At 42.8% G+C, this 20,876-nt stretch overlaps 1 pseudogene; it reads left to right on the top strand.

Annotated features, from left to right (window-relative positions):
• The first annotated feature begins 12,837 nt into the window (after nt 1–12,837).
• The window catches only part of LOC147616627 (pentatricopeptide repeat-containing protein At2g27610-like), a 298,789-nt pseudogene continuing 290,750 nt past the window's right edge, over nt 12,838–20,876 (top strand).

The following is a 20,876-nucleotide window of genomic DNA, read 5'->3' as shown; positions in this document are numbered from 1 at the left end:
TGATCTCCACCACCAGGGCAAGGGTAAGCACATCGACTCCACAATAAGATCGACAAGCCAGGGCACTTTTTTCCCACTGGGTTTTTCCCCTCGGCTATATTCGGTGTTTGGCACAAATTTTATTTTTTTCTTTTCTTTTCTTGTTTGTTAATAAAAATTTTGCAGAGATCTTCACTAAAACAAGAGCATCAAACACGCCCCAATAGTCCACCTGCCGTGCACACAAATTAGGAAGGGGGGAGACATGCTACGCTTACAAAGATCAAGGAGGAGCAATCTGCACAAAATCAGCAATTCATCAATGCAAACGAACAACATCAACAGGACACTACAACAGGTGTATTCAAATCTTAATCTTTATTTCTTTATGTGCTCTTATCTTTCGAATATATGGTTTGCATGTTCACACAATGTCGGCTGCTTGAAGTTTTTGATTAGTTGTTAAAATATGGTGAGTGAATTCTAGACTCTTAGAAGACTTAGTAAAAGATATTTCTATCTAAAGACAGTGTAGGATATATACCAAGGGAGTATGCCAAGTTCTTATGCTTTCAAGGTATATTAGTTTTCCCTAGTGGTAGCTACCTCTTAAATATGAGCTAGGTGCTAGGATTAATTAAAAAAAAAATTATACCCTAAAAAAATATATACAAAGTAAATTGATACATGATGTGTCTACAGCCATGAGAAATGCTTGGTAGGACCTGGGGTTGTCTTAGCACCTTGGGGCCGATGCCTTGGTTTCCATGGGGTGAACACTGATGTCTAAAAGCTTCAGAAAAAGACCTTTGAGGAATCTATCGCCTTGATAGATGTTGGTAGGACTCTGGGGTACACTATGGGCCCTCGGGACCGATGCCCTCATCTTCATGGGGTACTCCTTAGGTCATAAAAGAAAGTATAAGAGTCTGTCGCCCTTGGGATACTTAGCGGCTTTTAGATTCTCTTGGCGGAGGTCTCTTGGCCATTGCTTGGGTCTCATTGGGATGGAAACTTAATCTTTATCACCTTTTATACACACATCAAAAAAAAAAAAAAAAAAAAAAATGAGTTCCAATCACCTTTGCTCATATTTAGGAGTAGGTTTGCCACTTAGGAATAACTTACATACTTGTAGGACATTGAGACTGCGGTCATAACCGGCGGTGTACAAAGCACACTTGCCTTTGCATAGCATTATCTACCACGTAAGTCTCACTTTGACTAGTCTTTACTCACCTATTTTAGTACTCATTAAAACTTTAATCAGCCTTGCACTTGTATGCTCACGTGTGAAATTATCATTGCTGTTTTTTCTTTTCTTTTCTTTTTTTTTCAATAAAAGACTTTAATGTATCCATTCTTTTTTTGTTGCAGCTCTTGTTACTACCGCGCTCGAGGACGTGCGCAAAATAGGAAGGGGGGAGTGTTGCATGACGAATACAAGGATGCAACAAAAAAGACACTTAGGGCTCTTGTAAAGAGTTCCACTTTGTAGATGAATGTGGGAGAGGGCTTGACAATAATCCCACATGGGAACTTTTGGGAGTTCTAGAATTTTTGTATAAAAGGTGGCTCATTTGAGAGCATGGACACATTGGGCAAACTCATGTTTGAGCTCTCTTGAGACTAGCTCTCCCTCTCCTTCCATAGAGGTGCAAGCTCTTCTCTCTCCCCATCTACATTGTTGTAAGTTCTATTCTTTTGTTAATTCAATGCAATGAGTTGATATTTGTCTCTCTTCTCTTGTCAATTCTCTTGTGTGCATGTTTCATATTGATAGCTTCAAGGATTGTGTGCATGCTAGGGAAATGAGTATTTGAGAATGAAGAATGCTTTGATCTTGTGTGAGCAATAGCTAAGCTTTCTTCTTGTTTGGATGTATGGATGAGTGGAATGTGGAGTTGAGTGAGCAATAGCAAGATTGAGCTTGAGTGTGTGTTGAGTCTATGTCAATAGTAGTAGTTTTCTTAGCAATCTCTCCATCAAATGGATAAGCTTTTGTGCACCGGTACGGGTTGAATCCCTAGCTCCGAAAGGGATGCAAATCCCATTGGATTGAGCTAAGTGTGGATCATACTACTCTTGCTACAAGTGAGAGAGTTTTTCCATCTCTCCAGTTTCTATAATGAACTCTCGTCTTTCCACATTGTTCCACATCAATCCATATTACTTAATCCACGTCCAATTCATGTGTACCCATTCTCATCCGATCACATCATTTTCCATCTCACTACATCAGATTCATTCACATCACATATCATCCATTCACATCCCATATCATTCATTCACATTCTAATTCACATGACATCACATCTCATTCATTCTCATCCCGATTCACATCACATTACATCTCATCCATTCATTCACATCGACATCACATCCTTTCACATCCACATCCTCATTCATTCTTCCACATTTGTACTTCCACATACACATCCATATCCACTCTTCCACATACACATCCATATCCACTCTTCCACGTACACATTCACATCCACATCCACATCCACATCCATTCTTCACATATCCGCATTCATACATCCACATACACATCCGCATCTATACATCCACGTCCATTCTTCCACATACACATGCACATTCATTCTTCCACATACACATCTACATTCATTCTTCCACATACTCACCCACATCTACATTCATTCTTCCACATACTCACCCACATCCACATCCATACATCCACATCCACATACACATCTACATTCATTCTTCCACATACTCATCCACATCCATACATCCATATCCACATCCACATCCATACATCTACATCCATATCCACATACACATCCACATCCATACATCCACATCCATATCCACATACACACCACATCTATACATTTACATCCATATCCACATACACACCACATCCACATCCACATCCATACAGCCATATCCATATCTACATCCATACATCTACGTCCATATCCACATACACATCCATATCCACATCCATACATCCACATCCACATCCACATCCATACATCCATATCCATATCCACATCCATACATCTACATCCATATCCACATACACATCCACATCCACATCCATACATCCACATCCATACATCTACATCCATATCCACATACACATCCACTTCCATACATCCACATCTATACATCTACATCCATATCCATATACACATCCACATTCATGTATCCACATCCATATCCACATCCATACATCCACATCCACATCCACATCCATACATCCATACATCCATACATCCATATCCATATCCACATCAATACATCTACATCCATACATTCACATACACATCTACATCCATACATCCACATCCACATCCATACATCCATATCCATATCCACATCCATACATCCATACATCCATATCCATATCCACATCAATATGTCTACATCCATACATTCACATACACATCTACATCCATACATCCACATCCACATCCATACATCCATATCCATATCCACATCCATACATCTACATCCATACATTCACATACACATCTACATCCATATCCACATTTATTCATTCTCATACACATGCATACCCTTTCTTTCACATATACATCTGCATTCACATCCAACCACATCGCATACTCATCTTATCGCATCCGTTCTCATCCTATCACATCCCATACACATCTTATCACATCCCATTTATATATTATCACATCCCATACACATCTTATTACATCCATTCACATGCTATTCCAGTTTAATAGCTTTTTCTAGATTAATACCGATAATAGGACTTTTTCTAAATTTTTACCTATTTCTTGGCCTAATTAAAGATTCTTTTTCTGACAACTATTTCCATATTCCTTCTCAATTCCTCAATTGAATTATATTCAATATTCTTCTTTTGAATAAAAGAATTCATGGGATTTGTAGAAATCAATTCTACCATATTTTCACTTTTGGTAAATAATCATAAATCCAATTATACTAAAAATTCCTCTTCTTCCCATTGAATTTCTTGGATCCCAATTACCATGGGAATTCTTCTTTTTGCATTTAATTATTTACATTCCAATGTCATGGGAATTCCTCCTTTTCCATCAATTATTTCTCATAAAATAAATTTATCTAAATTAAAATATCCATTATTTCCATATGCTAGAAATTTCTCTTTGCCTGTCTAAATGATGGAATTCCAAATGTCATAAGAATTCCTCTTTTGACATTTAAAGATTTCTCATAGATAAATAAATTTATCTAAAAATTTATCTTTGAATTTAAATAAATTATCCCATAATTCCAATATACTAGGAATTTCTCTTTTCCCATCCAAATGATGGAATTCCAAATGTAATAGGAATTCCTCTTTTAACATTTAATTATTTCTCATAGATAAATAAAATTATCTAAAAGTTCATCTTTAAATTTAAATGAATTATCCAATAATTCCAATGTGATAGGAATTTCTCTTTTCCCATCCAATTGATGGAATTCCAAATGTAGTGGGAATTCCTCTTTTATCATTTAAACTTATCTATGCATTGTCGGGCATGTTGTGCCGTCAGTGGTGCTCAATGTTTGCTTCACTAGTGTGTCAAATACGCATATTGGCATCGACAGTGTTGCTGTTTGCATGTTCGCCGGTGTGTCAGACTAGTACGATGCCCGTTGTTGCTCTACCGCCGCCCGACCAGTTTCGCTCGATGGGACATGTGCCTATGAATCCTGCTACTAGTGTGGCGTTCCTGCGAGGTGGTTCCTTGGTCTTCATTCCTACACTGCTTTGCACCTTCACATAGAGGACCAACAGGTCCTAGGCCGTCTGAGTGCCCCAAACACACACCTTTTTGACAGAGCATACACCCTGGTGGGCTCCAATACCACTGAAACAAGAAAACAAGAAAGTTCATGGGACCTTGGGAAGCATGCCAACAAAAACATACACACGCGAGAGAATACCAAATTGGGTCGTACTTGCCCCCCACAAGCATGTGCCATACCAAATTGCGTCGCACTTGCCCCCCACAAGTGTGTGCCAAAAGCATCCCCGCTTGAGTATTTTTTAAGATTTTATTCCTTCAAAAATATATTACATGGATATTTTAGTCCAAGCTTGCTCTACAAGCTTTTTTTTAACAAAAATAGCTCAAAACACTAGAGCTTGTTCACACACTAAGTGTAAATAATCAAAACTCTTCTAGCATATGTGCTAGGAATATAGAAATGTCATGTACAAGTATGCATAAATAATTTATACAAACATTTGGCACATGGCCAACAAAAATAACTCATAAAATAACCTTGTGCACATTCGCACATATAATAACCCTGTGCACATTCGCACATTCCATTAAGTTGATTTCTGCACACATTAAATCAAGCATATTTTTCTATGATTATTATGCATAACAAATATGATAAAATATATACGTGTAACACTCTTAGCACTCCCATCTCCATCTAATGCACAGCACCGGGTCACATTTGTTCAAAAAGTCAGGTACCTTGTGAGATTTATTCACTTGCTTGCACAAACAGTTTCACCATTACAAAGACTCACTCAGGAGAGTACTTTCACATGGGATAATGACAGTGATGAAATATTTAATGACGTAGGAGTCATGCCTATTTATTTACCACTCATCATGCCACCCTAGTTGAATTTGGTTTTCTATATTTATCCAAGTGTTGGCTCTCACGCAGTTGGTGTAGTAAAAGGATCCAAAGATAGCTTTTATGCATCTAGTTTACTTTGCAAGAGCAAGGTGATGACAGAGGCTGAGAGAGGAGTTCTCCACATGTTGATCAAATGATGTTGTCTCTCATGTTACAGTCAGGAAGTTCAGGTCTTACCGTTTGTCTAAACCCTTTGTTGTTTTAACAATTGAGAACACATTTTCTTATGTCGTTCAACAGATGAATATTTCACCAAATATTACAAAGTGTATCTTGGAATTGCAAGAGTTTGAGTACACCTTTTTGGTGGAGGATAGTACTCGAGCAAGCTTAGCGAATGTGTTAACATACCCCTATCATGAGAAGAAGGTGTCCCAAAAAGCAAGGAAGGAGACATAATATCTAAAGGTAGAGGAAACTTTTACTAATGCATTCAAATTGTATTTTGATGGAGCTTACATGAGGAAGACTGACTCTGCAAGAGTAGGGTTCATCATTCTAAGCCCCGAGTAAGAGGTGGTCCTTCAAGAAGGTAAAATTCTATTTGATGTCCATTCAAACAATAAAGCAAAGTATGCGACCCTTAAGATGGGATTATAAGCTTATTTAGGATAGAAAATTACAAGGCTGGTTTTATAAAGGAGATGCTGTGCTGCTAGTAAGTTGGTTGAGGCAAATCAAAAGCCTAATGTAGGAATTTGAAATGATTAAAATTGAGCATATGTTTAGAAGCAAAAGTAGGGGTGCATATGCATTAGCAAATCAATGGCTTGATGTGATGATTGGAGCAACAAAATTCCAAGAACCCAAGTTTCAAGGCCTAGAACACTTGAAAGAGGTCATCCACTTCTTGCTTCCAGGAGAACCCCTAGGAAATCTCACTAAGGTGCAAAAACACAAGTTAGTTTAGAAAGCTCTGTCTTATTAGTTGATTGGGGAAGACTTGTATCACAAAGGGAAGGATTTAGTGATGAGAAGGGTTTCATCATCCGATGAGATTTGTCACATTCTCCAATCTTGCCATGATGGAGTATGTAAACCATTTTCCAGAGGAAATCACAAGCAAAAAGATTTTAACGGCAGGATACACTTGGCCTAGCCTACACATGGATGTTCAACATTGGTGTAGGGCTTGTAAAGCTTGCCAGCTTCTTGCAGGGGATAAGCGCCTCACTTATGAGCCATGAAATCCTATTTTCTCTTTTGTTCCATTTGAGAAATGGGGAATTGATGCCATTGGTCCCCTCGCAAGAACCCAGTCAGGAAAAGTTTACATTATTGTGGTTGTTGTGATTACATGACCAAATGGATAGAAGCAGTTAGCACTAGGAGAATAACAACTGAAGATGTTGGTAAGTTCATGTTTAGTAATATTTTTTGTGTAGGTTTGGAAGACTCTTGGAGCTAGTATCAAGTCATGGACCAGGATTCAGGGTAGATGTTCTTCAAGAACTTCTAGATAGACTGAAGATCAAAACATAGGTATTCCACCCCCTATTATCCTTAATGTAATGGTTTGGTGGACAAAATTAATAGGGTTTTGTGCAAGATAACTACCAAGTAGGTGGAGAATAGACCGAAAGTAGCAGCCTTATGGGCTTACAAAATGTCATTCAAAGCAGCCATGCAATTTACACCTTTCCATCTAGTGTATGGCCAAGAGGCCCTATTGCCTTTAGAAGTAGAGATTCCAAGCCTCAGAGTTTTGGTAAGAAGCCAATTTGAGCTGCATGAGAAGTTTGAGGAGCGCCTACTAGACCTACATAGGCTTGAGTTTGATAGAGATCAAGCAATTAACTTTTACATGGAGCAGGTCGCCAAAAAGAGAGACAAATTCAATGAAGCCCTCAAGGAAAAAGGTTTGAAGGAAGGTATGCTTGTCTTGAGGTATGATAGTAGATTGGATAAGAGGTTTGATGTCAAATGTTTTCAAAGGTGGGAAGGCCCTTTTATTATCGCCTTAGTAAGGTCGGTCACAGACATTTCAGATATCTTGGGCTCCTTGGCAATTGGTTTTACCGTCATTGGCTCGTGCCCAGATACTTGCGAACTAACGGATTTTGTTTCGGAAGACACCTTTTTACCTGCAATCATCAAGTTGTCTTCTAACTGGATTGCATTGGCAGTGACTGCTTCCCACGTTGTAAGACCTCTAATGACTAGGCCATTGTAAATGTCCTCGTGGCGCAATCCTCGGATGAATCTATCGAGGAGTTGGTTGTTATTGAAGCGTTCATCGGGAGTGCAGCGAGAATTTAGATGCTTCAGTCGACTTATAAAGTCTCTCACTGACTCCCCTTCCTCGCGTTCAGCTTTTTGGAGTTGAGATGCTACCCCCCAAAGCACACCCTCGCGTATGTATTCTTTCAAGAACAATCTCTTGAGAGTGGGGTAGTGAGTGCGCTCTTCAACCCTTAAGGTTCGATACCAATCTCCGGCCTTCCCACTCAAGGTTAAGCCTAAGGCTTTACACTTGTGCAGCTCATTGTGCTCTTCCAAGGAATCACACACGTGTTCAAAGACTTCAATGTGCTTCCTAACATCCTCGTTACCACTGAAGTTTTGAGTGAGCTTAGCCACTTGTACTGCCTTGCTTCTAGGTTCTCTCTCAGGCATACCCCGCATGTTTTCTGCAATGGATCGTCCGATCGTCTGAGCAAATGCTGCGAGATCACCTAAGTGAGCAGGCATAGTTGGTGGAGGCACTTCTGGGATAGCCTGGCTGATAGGAGTTGGCGTTGGTCTGAGTAAGTTGGCAAATGACGTAGGATATGATATGTGACTAGGCCTAGCTCCCCTTGGATAATGGTTATGATAAGGCGGTCGTGGAGCATACGCCATTGGCATACTAAGAGGCGTAGGAGCTACCTGAGCATGAGTAGCGATAGGTACATAGGGTCGATAGGTACTGGCACGCACTGTTCCACTAGGTAGCAGTGTCGTGCTAACTACAGCGGTAACAGGTGCACTTTCAGCTATGCTCATCATTGGGGTAGGCATTGCGGATTCCCCAATGGAAAGTTGAGCCAAGGTTGGAAAGCTAAAGTTACTACTCTTGGGCTCAACCTGCATTGAGACTCCAGGCGAAACAACATACGAAGGGTCTATGGGACTCACCGAGGGAGTCTCCAATTGTGATAGGGTTGGTTGTTTGGCCTTGCCCGTATCCAAAAACCTCATAGGGCCAATGGAAACTAGGTCCACTCCCCTATTTTGCCTCTCAATTTGGATAATTCTATGAATAACATCACATATCATTTGCTGTTACTCCTCTAGATTAGTGGCACTAGATGTAGATCGTAGGACTTCTAACCAACCTACATGGTATGTGTAACCCGTGTATAGGTCCGTTAGAGTCTCTGTGTGTAGATCATATTCCCAATTTTCATTGAGAAATATCCCATCTAGACTTGGTGTGCCAAACGGTTCTCTTGAAGTGGACGCAATGTCACTTCTTATGGATTGGCTTCTAGGGACCTCTACTTTAGGAAGAGCATCGGAATGTGGTAGCTCAGTAGGGCCCTCATTAAACGAAGTGGGTAGAATATCCACATGGACACTCTTTGGGAGGGTAGGGTCTACATAAGATGTGAATGGCGAATCTACTACCCCTCCTTCCTCATTTACTTCGCTTGTCGCATGTTCAGAGCGTGTAGCTCTACTAAAGGTCTCTATTAGACGACTAAACATGCTAGATCCGGGTTGTGGGGCCCACACTGGCATGTTTTGGCTTGTCTCCTCAGGGTTCTTGGTAGGGTGTCCTTCCATGGCTTCTGAGTCAGAGGACGAGTCACTATCCACTATTCGTGGATCTTGGGTTGCACTCCCTTGGGTTCCAGCCGAAGGCCAAGATGCCAACGTGGAGGGATGGTGTGAGCCTGCGTAGACTGAAACGCTTTCTAGTGGTTCAGGCTCTAGCACCCGACCACAACGTAGATGCATGTGACGTGGGTACCCTACGTGCGTTGGTAACTACCCTTGAAGCCCACACAAGTGGTTTCTTGGGTATTTTGCACCTCGTTTTTACTTGTTTTTAGATTGTTTTTAACTCGTTTTTGACCCCCTTACTTACGGTCAAACTTGGACTAGGGCGTGTGATAGCTCGAAATGAGCGTATCGTTTAAAGGGTCCTAGTGTGCTTTACAGCACCGTGTTCGCCTATCTAGAGCTCCTGTAGTCCTCAAAATAGTCCGTTTCCTTTGGGAGGAAGGGGCAAAAGCCTATTTGCTTGTGGAGGAAAGAGTGAGGGCTTTATCCCACATGCTCACTTTACTCCTTGGGGAGTGGGCTACATATAGGGCACGACTTCCCATAAGCTCTCACTTGAGAGAAAGCTATGGAGGCTCACTCTCCTATATGTATATATCAAAAGACCGAGACCGAGGCCGGGGTCGGGGTCGTGGTCGTGGGTCGTGGGTCGATTGGGGTTCTTTCTTTTCAAAAATTTTTTCTCCAATTAGAAAATCTTTCTTCGCCACACGTTTGGTTCTTTCTTTAAAAATAAAATTTAGTTTTTTATTTTTTATTTTTTATAATTTTTTGTTTTTTGTTTTTTTTTTGAGATAAGTTTTCTAGGGTTTCTTTAGGTTCAGCCTTGGCCGCGGCGTTGTTCGCACACAGCACAGGTCTGGGGATTCGGAAATCCCTCTCACACGCAAAAACCAGATAACAGAATGCACGCCCACACGCGGAGCGAAAATATAACAAAAGAAACAGAAATGCAATAGACAAATTGCAGAAACAGATTGCAAAACACAGAAACACCTTAACAACAAACACACAGTCGCTTTCCTACAGTGTAGATTAAACTTCACGCAGTAGTCGAGCTGCAAACTGGAGCTTGGTGCAGGGCAACTCCCCGACAGCGGCGCCAAAAATGTGCGCTTCTGCAGCACAGGTCGTAGCTGGGGACTTGCCGCGCACCGTATGCGAGCCACGAATGGCTGCAAGCATACAACCAGGGAAGGAAGCTCAAACAGAATGCCAAAGGGTGTGTCACTCACCGCTCAACCGCCGCCTTGAAGGATTCCCGCGTCGCAGCCGTGAAGGAGGAGCCGCCGTCGCCGCTCTACCGCCTCTCCGCCACCGCCGTGCCGCTACACAGTGCTCAATCGCTCTCTCACTCACTCTCTCTCTCTCTCACAAACGCAGGAGAAGGAAACCAAAGAGATAAGGCAAGAGCACTCTTGTATTCACAACACATGAGAATGAGGAGTTTAGGGTTACATTTGACTCTTATAGGTGACTTGGCCGTTCACACTTGGGCACCCATACATGGCCGGCCGACCCTAACCCTTATCCTACTGATATCCAAGGTGCGCCTCTCATCGGCGATCACCCAATCCCTTTATCCTTAATATATGGTGCCGACAAGCCCGGCCCATGACTCAGAATATTTAAATTAATGACGTAAAACATAGTGCGTCCGCCATGGGTTAACAGTAGCTTGTCAGCGGGGCTGAGGCTCTCAATTTCCAGAGTTAAACGTTGGAACTCTGTGATATATGCGGCTGAGGATCCTATTTGCCTCAGGCAGCGGAGAGTAGACCGGGCATGGTAGTCTGCACTGGCAGGTTCAAAGGCCTTGCGGAGGGCGCGCCGGAATTTATCCCAAGTAGGAGTGTGCTTACCATCTACAACACGTCGTTGCCACCATAGAAGTGCTGTATCCTTGAGTAGGGAACTGGCTAAAGCCACCTTCTTGCTTTCGACCAAATCGGTATTGGTCAAATATACCTCCATTTTGAATATCCATTGGTCAAGCACGCGCTTGTCGTGGCGACCATTATAAGGGGCAGGTAGTTTGACATGGAGTTTCTTTTTTTGTGCAGTAGTTAATATTTTATAAAGAAGTTGGAGTTCTGCATTGTTTACCTCGGTAGTTGGATCTGGTTCATCTTCATTTTCTGCTACCGAAGTCTCTGAAGAAGATGGTTGTGGATCACTGGCTGGTGTGCGCGCTGGATGGGGCCGCTGCAACAACTGGTCGAGTCGTCTAGGTGATGGTAGAGAGACTTGTCGAAAAAGTCTGCTGAAGTGTCTCCATCTGCTTGCGTAATGATGTAATGGCCTGCATTTGCTCGTCTTGTTGCTGGCCCTCTTCCTCTGAGATAGATGGCATATTGGATCTGCTAGAGGGAGTAGCGTGAAGAAGCTGGTGAAATATGTGGTACTGCTGGAGGAGAGAGTGACAGTGAATCGTCTCCCAATTCTGCTAAGAAATCGGAGCCTAACTCCGAAGGCTCGAAGTCTTCCACCTCGTCGAGAGGAGGTGTCTCTGCAGGGGTTAAGGGAGTGTAATCGGGCACAATGAGCTCGCTGTATACTCAAACCAAGGGCTGGAGCGAGATGATCCGGTTCACTGCATCCACACGGCACTCGTCCAGGAAATATGCAAGATGTGGGTACCGTCCCAAAATAAACTCGTAATGAGCAAGATGGTGTGCTGGACACGTCAAGTAAATATGCCAGATCACCCATGCCTGGAACTGAGTGGCGTGGCAGTGACTGACGTATAATAAAAAGTCCAGGGGACCTGGTACCTGAACTGGAGCCGAAACAGGTTCTGCAACAGGTTCGGGTAATGGAGCAGGCTCCGGTGTGGGTGTCTCGTGAGGATTTTTGGGCAATATAGCCTTCGGGACCTCGTCTATGTACGAGATGTAAGGCGCGGGCTGATTGCTATTGGGTTCCATTGGACACCTGGTTGAGAAGGGGAGTGTGTGCCAGAGTGGAGAGGTCCCTGGCGTGGCAGCGTGGGAGAGGAGCGCACCTTGTGTGGAACAGCGTGCGAGAGAAGCGAATGGGCTGGCCGGTGGATGAATCCGTTGGGCTGGCCCCATTCGCTCTTTTATATATATTTTTTTATTTTTTAAAATGCGTTGGTCGACTGGTGCGTGTCCTTGCGCTGGTCGGTGGTGGCGGCGGGTGTCCTTGCGCTGGCGACCGTTGGGAGCTGGCGCCCGACTGCTCACATGGCTGGTGGAAGCCACGTGTAAAAAAAAAAGGCTTAAGTGTATAAGCCTTAAATCATAAGGCTTTTGGTGAATGTGAAACGTTACGTTTTTTTTTTGGTTGAAAAGTTGACGCTTCGAAGGCCGTCGCCGATTAGAGGTGCGAAGGTGACGCTTCAAAGGATTGAATCGCCGACTAAATCGCTTTGAACAGGGCTGAATCATCGACTGAATTGCTTCGAACAGTGTGCCACCAGCAGTCGTTGAATATATGAAGGCGGCTCACAACTTGAGCTGGTGGGTGGCGGGGCGAGCCATGCGCTTGAAGGCGAGTTGGCGCCCTACTCTCAAGGAGTCATGTGAAGAGGTGCCATCTCTTGGTGCCACCGTTCATGTGAAGGGATGCAAACCCATACACGAAAGGGCACAACCCGATGAAGAGGCTCACGAAGGGCTACCAGTCGAAAATCTCTGCACACTCACCGGGTACGCCACACACACATCTGTGCATCTGTCTTCTATATGTGAATTGAGAAAGAAGGTTTAGGTTACCTCATACTCGTAGATGCAGGTTCCATCTTTCTTCTGCTTCCATACAATGCCGGGTAGGGGAGTAGAGCGGAGAGGGTGAGAGGCTCACAACCGTAGGCCCGAGAAAAAATTTTGCTTTGATACCACTGTGAGGATTACTGTTATTACTTAGTATTTCATCCACTATCTGTGTATTAAGACTGAAATTGAAAATAGACTTGAACACAGATGTTTGATTGATTGATTGAAATTGTGATACAACAGGCTCCTTATATAGGAGTTCAAGAGACACGAATGAAAAGACACATCCCATGACCAATAGTCATGACTCTAGGCGAAGAGACACATCCTTTGGACGAATAGTTGCAACCATTGGGTGAAGAGTTGTAACCCTAGAGCGAAGGGGTGTGACCAATCGTCGAAGGAGTGTGGCTCTTGATGAAGAGGCATGTCTCTAGAGCGAATAGTCGTGACCATCCGAATGTAGGGGTCCTCTGTAATCATGTCTCTTCAGTATCTGTAACCATGAGGAGACTGTGTATAATGAACTAAGTCACAATCGTGACACCTGGAGTGCCCTGATCGCAGGATATGCCCAACACGGGCATGGTGATGAGGCTCTGAACTGCTTTGGACGGATGCAAGAGGAGGGCCTCTCCCCGGATGCAGTCATATTTATTTGCATCTTGAAAGCCTGTGGCAGCATAGGAGCAGCTGAGAAGGGTGAAGAGATACATGCTGAGGTTGTCAGGCAGGGCTCATTGAAAAAAGATATTGTGCTTGGCACTGCGTTGGTGGATATGTACGCCAAATGTGGTGCACTTGCAAAAGCGCATGAAGTGTTTGACGAGCTTCCAGTTCGCAGTGTGGTCTCCTGGAATGCCCTAATTGCAGGATATGCCAAACATGGGCATAGTGATGAGGCTCTGAACTGCTTTGGACAAATGCGAGAGGAGGGTCTCTCTCAAAATGCAGTCACTTTTATTTGCATCTTGAAAGCCTGTGGGGGCAGCATAGGAGCAGCTGAGAAGGGCAAAGAGGTACATGCTGAGGTTGTAAGGCAGGGTTTATTGGAAAAAGATATTGTGCTTGGCACTGCGTTGGTGGATATGTATGCCAAATGTGGTGCACTTGCAAAAGCTCAAGAAGTATTTGACGAGCTTCTAGTTCGAGATGTAGTCTCCTGGAATGTGCTAGTTGCAGGATACGCCGAACATGGCCATGGTGTTGAGGCTCTGAACTGCTTTGGACGGATGCAACAGGAGGGTCTCGCCCCAGATGCAGTTACCTTTACTTGCATGTTGAAAGCCTGTGGTGGCAGCATAGGAGCAGTTGAAAAGGGAAAAGAGGTACATGCTGAGGTTGTCAGGCAGGGCTTATTGGAAAAAGAGATTGTGCTTGGCACTGCGTTGGTGGATATGTATGCCAAATGTGGTGCACTTACAAAAGCGCAAGAAGTGTTTGACGAGCTTCCAATTTGGGATGTAGTCTCCTGGAATGCGCTAGTTGCAGGATATGCCGAACACGGGCATGGTGTTGAGGCTCTGAACTACTTTGGACGGATTCGAGAGGAGGGTCTCTCCCCAAATCCAGTCACCTTTATTTACATCTTGAAAGCCTGCGCGGCAGCATAGGAGCAGCTGAGAACGGCAAAGAGGTACATGCTGAGGTTGTCAGGCACGGCTTATTCGAAAAAGATATTGTGCTTGGTACTGCATTGGTGGATATGTATGCCAAATGTGGTGCACTTGCAAAAGCGCAAGAAGTATTTGACGAGCTTCCAGTTCGGGATGTAGTCTCCTGGAACGCGCTAGTCGCAGCATATGCCGAACATGGGCATGGTGATGAGGCTCTGAACTGCTTTGGACGGATGCGAGAGGAGGGTTTCTCCCCAAATGCAGTCACCTTTATTTGCATCTTGAAAGCCTGTGGTGGCAGCATAGGAGCAGTTGAGAAGGGCAAAGAGGTACATGCTGAGGTTGTCAGGCACGGCTTATTGGAAAGAGATATTGTGCTTGGCACTGCATTGGTGGATATGTATGCCAAATGTGGTGCACTTGCAAAAGCGCAAGAAATATTTGACGAGCTTCCAGTTCGGAATGTAGTCTCCTGGAATGCACTAATCGCAGGATATGCCCAGCTTGGAAATGTTGAAACTGTTTTTTACTCATTCAACAAAATGATAGAAGAAGGTATAGAGCCAGATCAATCACGTTTGTTGTTTTGCTTACCGCGTGTAGTCACACAGGTCTAGTGGATGAGGGGCAAATGTACTTTGAGACTATGAGCACAGTCCATCGCATCATCCCAACTCTAGAGCACCACACTTGCATGGTTGATCTTTTCAGCCGTGCAGGGCACTTCGACAAGGCAATTGGAGTGATTGAGAAGATGCCACCTTCTGATTGTCTTCCTCTTTGGTCTGCTCTGTTGGGTGCTTGTCGAAAATGGGGAAATGTGAAGCTTGGAAGATTGGCCTTTGAACATGCAGTACAATTGGATGAAAAGGATGCCGCAGCATATAACTGCATGAGTAATATATATGCAGCTGCTGGCATGCGAGAGGAAGCGGACAAGGTTGAAGCTATGAGAATGGAAAATAGTGCATGGAAGATGCCAGGACGTTGTTGGTGGACTGATGCAAGTGGAAATGTACAGTCGTTTATTGTCGGGGATGACAGTCATCCCCAAGGCAAAAATATCTATACGAAACTAAAAGACATTTGTAAAAAAATATCGCAGGAAGGCTATTCCCCAAGTTTGCATTGGGTGTCACAAGACATTTCAGATGATGCGAAGGAAGATGCACTATGCAGCCTAAGCAATGCTCTTTGATGAGTCCTTCATGGGAAGAGCTTTAACTTAACCACCATACTGCATGCTAGCAAGGGTCTATCACTATAGTGTACCACCATGATCATGAGATTTTGAGTAAAATGTCATGTCATGAGAGTCATCACACATGTGTTGTCATCATTTCTTGAGCCCACGGTTACACACACAACAAGCATATGCTATATTTGTACATATGATGAAAATGCATACCAAAAATTCAACACTCAACGAGTTGTACATAGACTTATTGCTAGCTAGTCTAAGATTTCTTTATAAGGGCAGAAAATAAAAACAAAAACACATGACCAATGAGTGTACCAAGGCAAAGGGCATGAGCCTTGACCACTCTTGTACATGATTTTGGGGTTTGCCAATTTCTCCTAACAATGTCATATTTTAAAGGATTGCTATAATAAGCAGAATGACATAGAAAATAGAAAGTTGTAGAAAGGTAACTGTGCATCTTCAAGCAAGCAGGCTGAAAATAGAAGTAAGCAGTTGTTTGTGATGTTAACACATGCTCAGTTCTATGACATGGCATGATAGTCTCTAGCCCACTTGCTTTATATGTGTCATGCCATGTGGCATATTTATCTTTTGACTACCTTACACTCCATGTGTGGCTCACACCTTTTCCACTCTCCTATTTTAAGTTGATTCCCTTTTTTTAACTCTAGAATCTTTGACCACTTTTAACTTTTTCAAAATTACATAACACAAATACCTTTTGATCAATTAACTCTCACTCTCAATTTTGCATTGCCTTGTTGGCGAATCCATTTTTAAACACTACCCCTCAATGCTAAATTGGAGTGTTTACCGAAACTAGACCAACTCCTAGTTTCACATGTGTGTGTGCATGTGTCTAGCCACCTAGACACTCAATTCCTTTCGAGCACAAACTTAGCTTGGGTAGAGCACCCATCCAACGATTTTTGAACACCTAACCTATTTGGCAGGGAACCCAACACATGCAACACCCATCGCTTTCACATACTCACACACACTAAATGACATTCCTTTTGAGCTCCCAAGTCTCGGGCAGAGGACCCTCATAACTAGGGTGAGAGCATACAACCTTTTTATGCATAATGCGAGGCTAGCGCATGGTCACAAAGATCAACATCCACGGCTTTTTCTCCAAGCCGATGTTTTCCCATCTTTCAAGACTAAGGAGAGATAAAAATATACAACATTAAAAATCCCAAATGAACAAGCATTGTGGTTCTTGGTGATGACCACTAAGAGAATATCTCCCTCCACTTAGGCATCTTTACATTAATGTAACCACCACATGATTTTTCATAAACTACGTGTGAAGAAGGTTTACATGTGTCTTCACAAGGGATTTTTGTGTTTGTAAGAAGATATATATATATATAAGCTCACAATACAGTACCCCCATTACTCAACTCGATGGCATTGAACCGGGTCCTCGTAAAAATGAGACCCAACCGTTCAAACATAATAGCTTTATCTTTAACGCTTTTGAGACGCTGCTGAATGACTGGTCGTCTCTCTTTGAACATGCCCTCCTCTTCTCTTCATCAATCTCTCTATGTCTATCATCCAGAGATCTATCCCCACGATCCATCGCAAGCTGTTCACATTGCACTGTTGGGACTGATTTGCTCTCCTCATCTCTTAGTTACTTCTCATAAGGGCTGTGTGCCTCCTCTTCTCTGAAGCAACCAAGGTCCTAAGTCTCATCTCTCCACAACCTACTGGTTCTTGCTAAGTCTCTCTCTCCACAACCTGTGTTCTTGCTCTGCTCCCGCCAACAGCAACATTCCCAAGCAAACAATGCCCACTACTTGTTTTGTGGGCGGCTGTGAGCTTGGGCTTGCTTGATGGCCACCCTTAGTTCTCTTGGTTTTGGCGCCATGCCTCGTGCTACTTGCTGGGCCCTGGCTATGGCCTCACCTAGAGATCTTTCCACTGCAACTTTCTCTATGCCACCATGTGCTCTGTCGAGTTTGTTTATGTTTTGCCTCTTCGGCCAACTCCCAATCACCTTCACTTTGCTTTTTTGTGAGTTGCACTCTTCTTGTAATAGCCTGCTTACTGCCCACTCTCTTCTTTGCACATTTGACTCTGCTCATTGCTTGATCTTCTTGCTTGAGAATTTATTACTCTATTGTTGTATCCTCCTTCTAACCATAACCTACACCCATTCAAGAGCTAACATTGTTTCCAAATGCAAAACATGCATACATACCTTTGGCTCAATATTTACTTGTAGGCTCTAGATTGCACTCCCTTAAAGCTCCATCTTTGAGCTTGCCAAAGCTCTCTCACCTATTCTCTTGAGGCTTTAGAGATTCACTTTTGTCCTAATCCAAGACCACTAGCCATCCATTCTTTGGCTTCTTCTTGCTAGTTGGAGAGACTATATCTCTCATACAAGCTTGCTATCCAAGCTTTCCCTTGTGCACCCTATCATGCAACACCATGTGCTTCCTCATGGAAGAAAACACCACACATGTTCAACCTTCTTGTGAGTACATACTAACAACTTTTCTTGCAACAATACTCGCTTCTTTGTAAGCACTTATGTGTCCCATCAGCATGGGCAACAAAAAATTAAATATTTGCAACCAAAATAATCACAAATTACAATCATACAAATAATGTTATTTTCAATAGCAACTTCTTGAAATTGATGACTTTCTTTGCAACATTCTTTTCATCCATGCAACAATCTTCAATTTGATGTTGCCTCCTTTGAGTGTGCCATTTTTCTTCTATATACACAAACTATGATAAACAAATACTCTAAAATAATCACACATCAATCTAGGCCTATGCTTTGAGACCGTATCAAGAATTTGAGATCATGCTAAGAATAGTCTACTCACATGATCATATGAGCGGGAAAAATGGACGGGACGGCCTCTACACCCAGCCACCTTCCTAACTCACTAAGGGCTACTAGAAGCAACCACGAAAAAAGGGGGCACCACCTAGTCAAATGAAGGTGGGCTAGTGTTAAATTTGCAGCAATGTGATGAGCTATGGTGGATCAAATGCTAGAATCAACATCATTAACAAAGAGATTAGATGGTAATTAAGACGTAATTAGTGAGAAATTAACTGATAGCTTAATGTAGGCATGGATAATAAAAAACCAGCAAATTTTCATTAGGTCAATGCCTCAATTTATAGAGTTTACATCCAAGCATCCAATCCCACTGATTTCTCCTTGATTCACTCCACCTCTTTTGCTTGATTCTCTCCATCTCTCCCAGAATATCTCCACACCTCCTAAGTCTCCTCATGCTACCCTTTATTCTCTCCCAGTAGATACTTCTCACCTTTTCATAGCTTCTCTCACATTTATAGATTCTCTTTTACAGCCTCTTGCCAAGGGCTTGTTCCCGCACATACCCTATTCACTTGTATATTTCAACACCTCCCTCAAATGAATACTCCTAGCACACCTGGACCCTATACCAGGTTTCCCTCTTACTTGATAGTCCATGACCAGTGCCTAGCACACCTCCCCTCAAGTGAATAATCCTAGCACACCTGGACCCTATACCAAGTTTCCTTCTTACTTGATAGTCCGCGACCAGTGTCTCAAGTTCCTAAACTCATAGTCCTTGACACACTCTCTCTCTATGTGTCCAAGGCTACTACAAGTGCTGCACATGACCTTGACTAAAGTGCTCACACATACATCTACCACATGGCCTACATCATCGGTGGCTCAGAGGTGGTTTTACTCTATTGGGGTAGGTATTGGGTTGTGGGGTTTCTCTCTCTCTCTCTCTCTCTCTCAGAGATTTTCACATGGCTCCTCACTTCTTGGAGCCTCACATCTTCTCTTGTCTTTAGTCTTCTTGTCGTGGCAGCTTCTCTTCATGCATCCATGTCTTCCTCTTCTTTCAGTCTTCTTGTTGTGGCAGCTTCTCTTTACGCATCCATGTCATCCTTCAATGCTTCCTCTAGCTCTTCTTCTCCGTGTTGATACTCCTCTTGGAAAGAGATGTTCTTCTTTCATGGCTAGGGCCACGAGCTTGTCCGTTAGTTCTTGCTCCATGTAAGCATGTTTTAATGTATTGTTGACAGTTCTTTTGGGCTTTTGATGTTTATCTTGTGTCATTATGCAATGCAAACCCAAATCTATGTGGGAGGTCTTACCTCTTGCCTTATTCTGGACAAGGGCAGTGTCTCATCCCATTTTTACAATGATGTAATTACCCATGTGTGCCCAATACATAATGCATATAGCATTCATTCTTATGCACATTCCCAAATGCAACTCTAGCTGTGAATAACTTGAATTTGTGTGTGGGTTAAATGCAAGATGATGATTACCACAAATTTATCAGCATAATTTTACCAGAAATTACCTTAAATCAAGGGTAACAAATTTGTACTGAATAGTTGGAGTATCAAACCATCTCCGAATTGCAATCTGAAGTTATAGGGATCTATATCAGATACCTAATGGTTAATTTGAACCCTCAATTGCACCAAAATATAGTGATTAGTGTTGATTAATCACAATGATCAAATTAATCCTCTATTTTGTGTGCAAAAAACAAAGTATGCAGGGAGTCTAGATCTGAGGCCTTAGATCAAATGAGCTCAAATCCTTTCAAGTCCATCAATATCAATTAGTCTAGTAGAGGATTAAGCAAAGAAACACAAGATTTGACCAAACATTGAATGCTTAATCTCTGTTTTACCAAAGTCTGCAGATTTGATGAAGAGCTTGGATCTCACTGTAGACTTGATCAAATCAAAATCTGTCTTCACCAGCTTGTAGAGCACCCTTGAAAACCCCTAGGGCCAAGAGGAATTAAAACCATTCCATCTAGTGTAGACAAGATCTCATTTTTTCCTCAGAAAAAAGACGCTTGCAGATTCACGATTTTCAGCAGCTTGCGTTGGCAATTTGCTTGTTTCTCTTAATGGGCTGAAGCACAAGGCTTGTGG

The sequence above is a fragment of the Cibotium barometz genome, chromosome 38 (assembly GCF_041138505.1).
Source record: "Cibotium barometz isolate CiBa-2024 chromosome 38, ASM4113850v1, whole genome shotgun sequence".
Lineage (NCBI taxonomy): Eukaryota > Viridiplantae > Streptophyta > Polypodiopsida > Cyatheales > Cibotiaceae > Cibotium > Cibotium barometz.
This window is presented reverse-complemented; position numbering and strand designations above follow the sequence as displayed.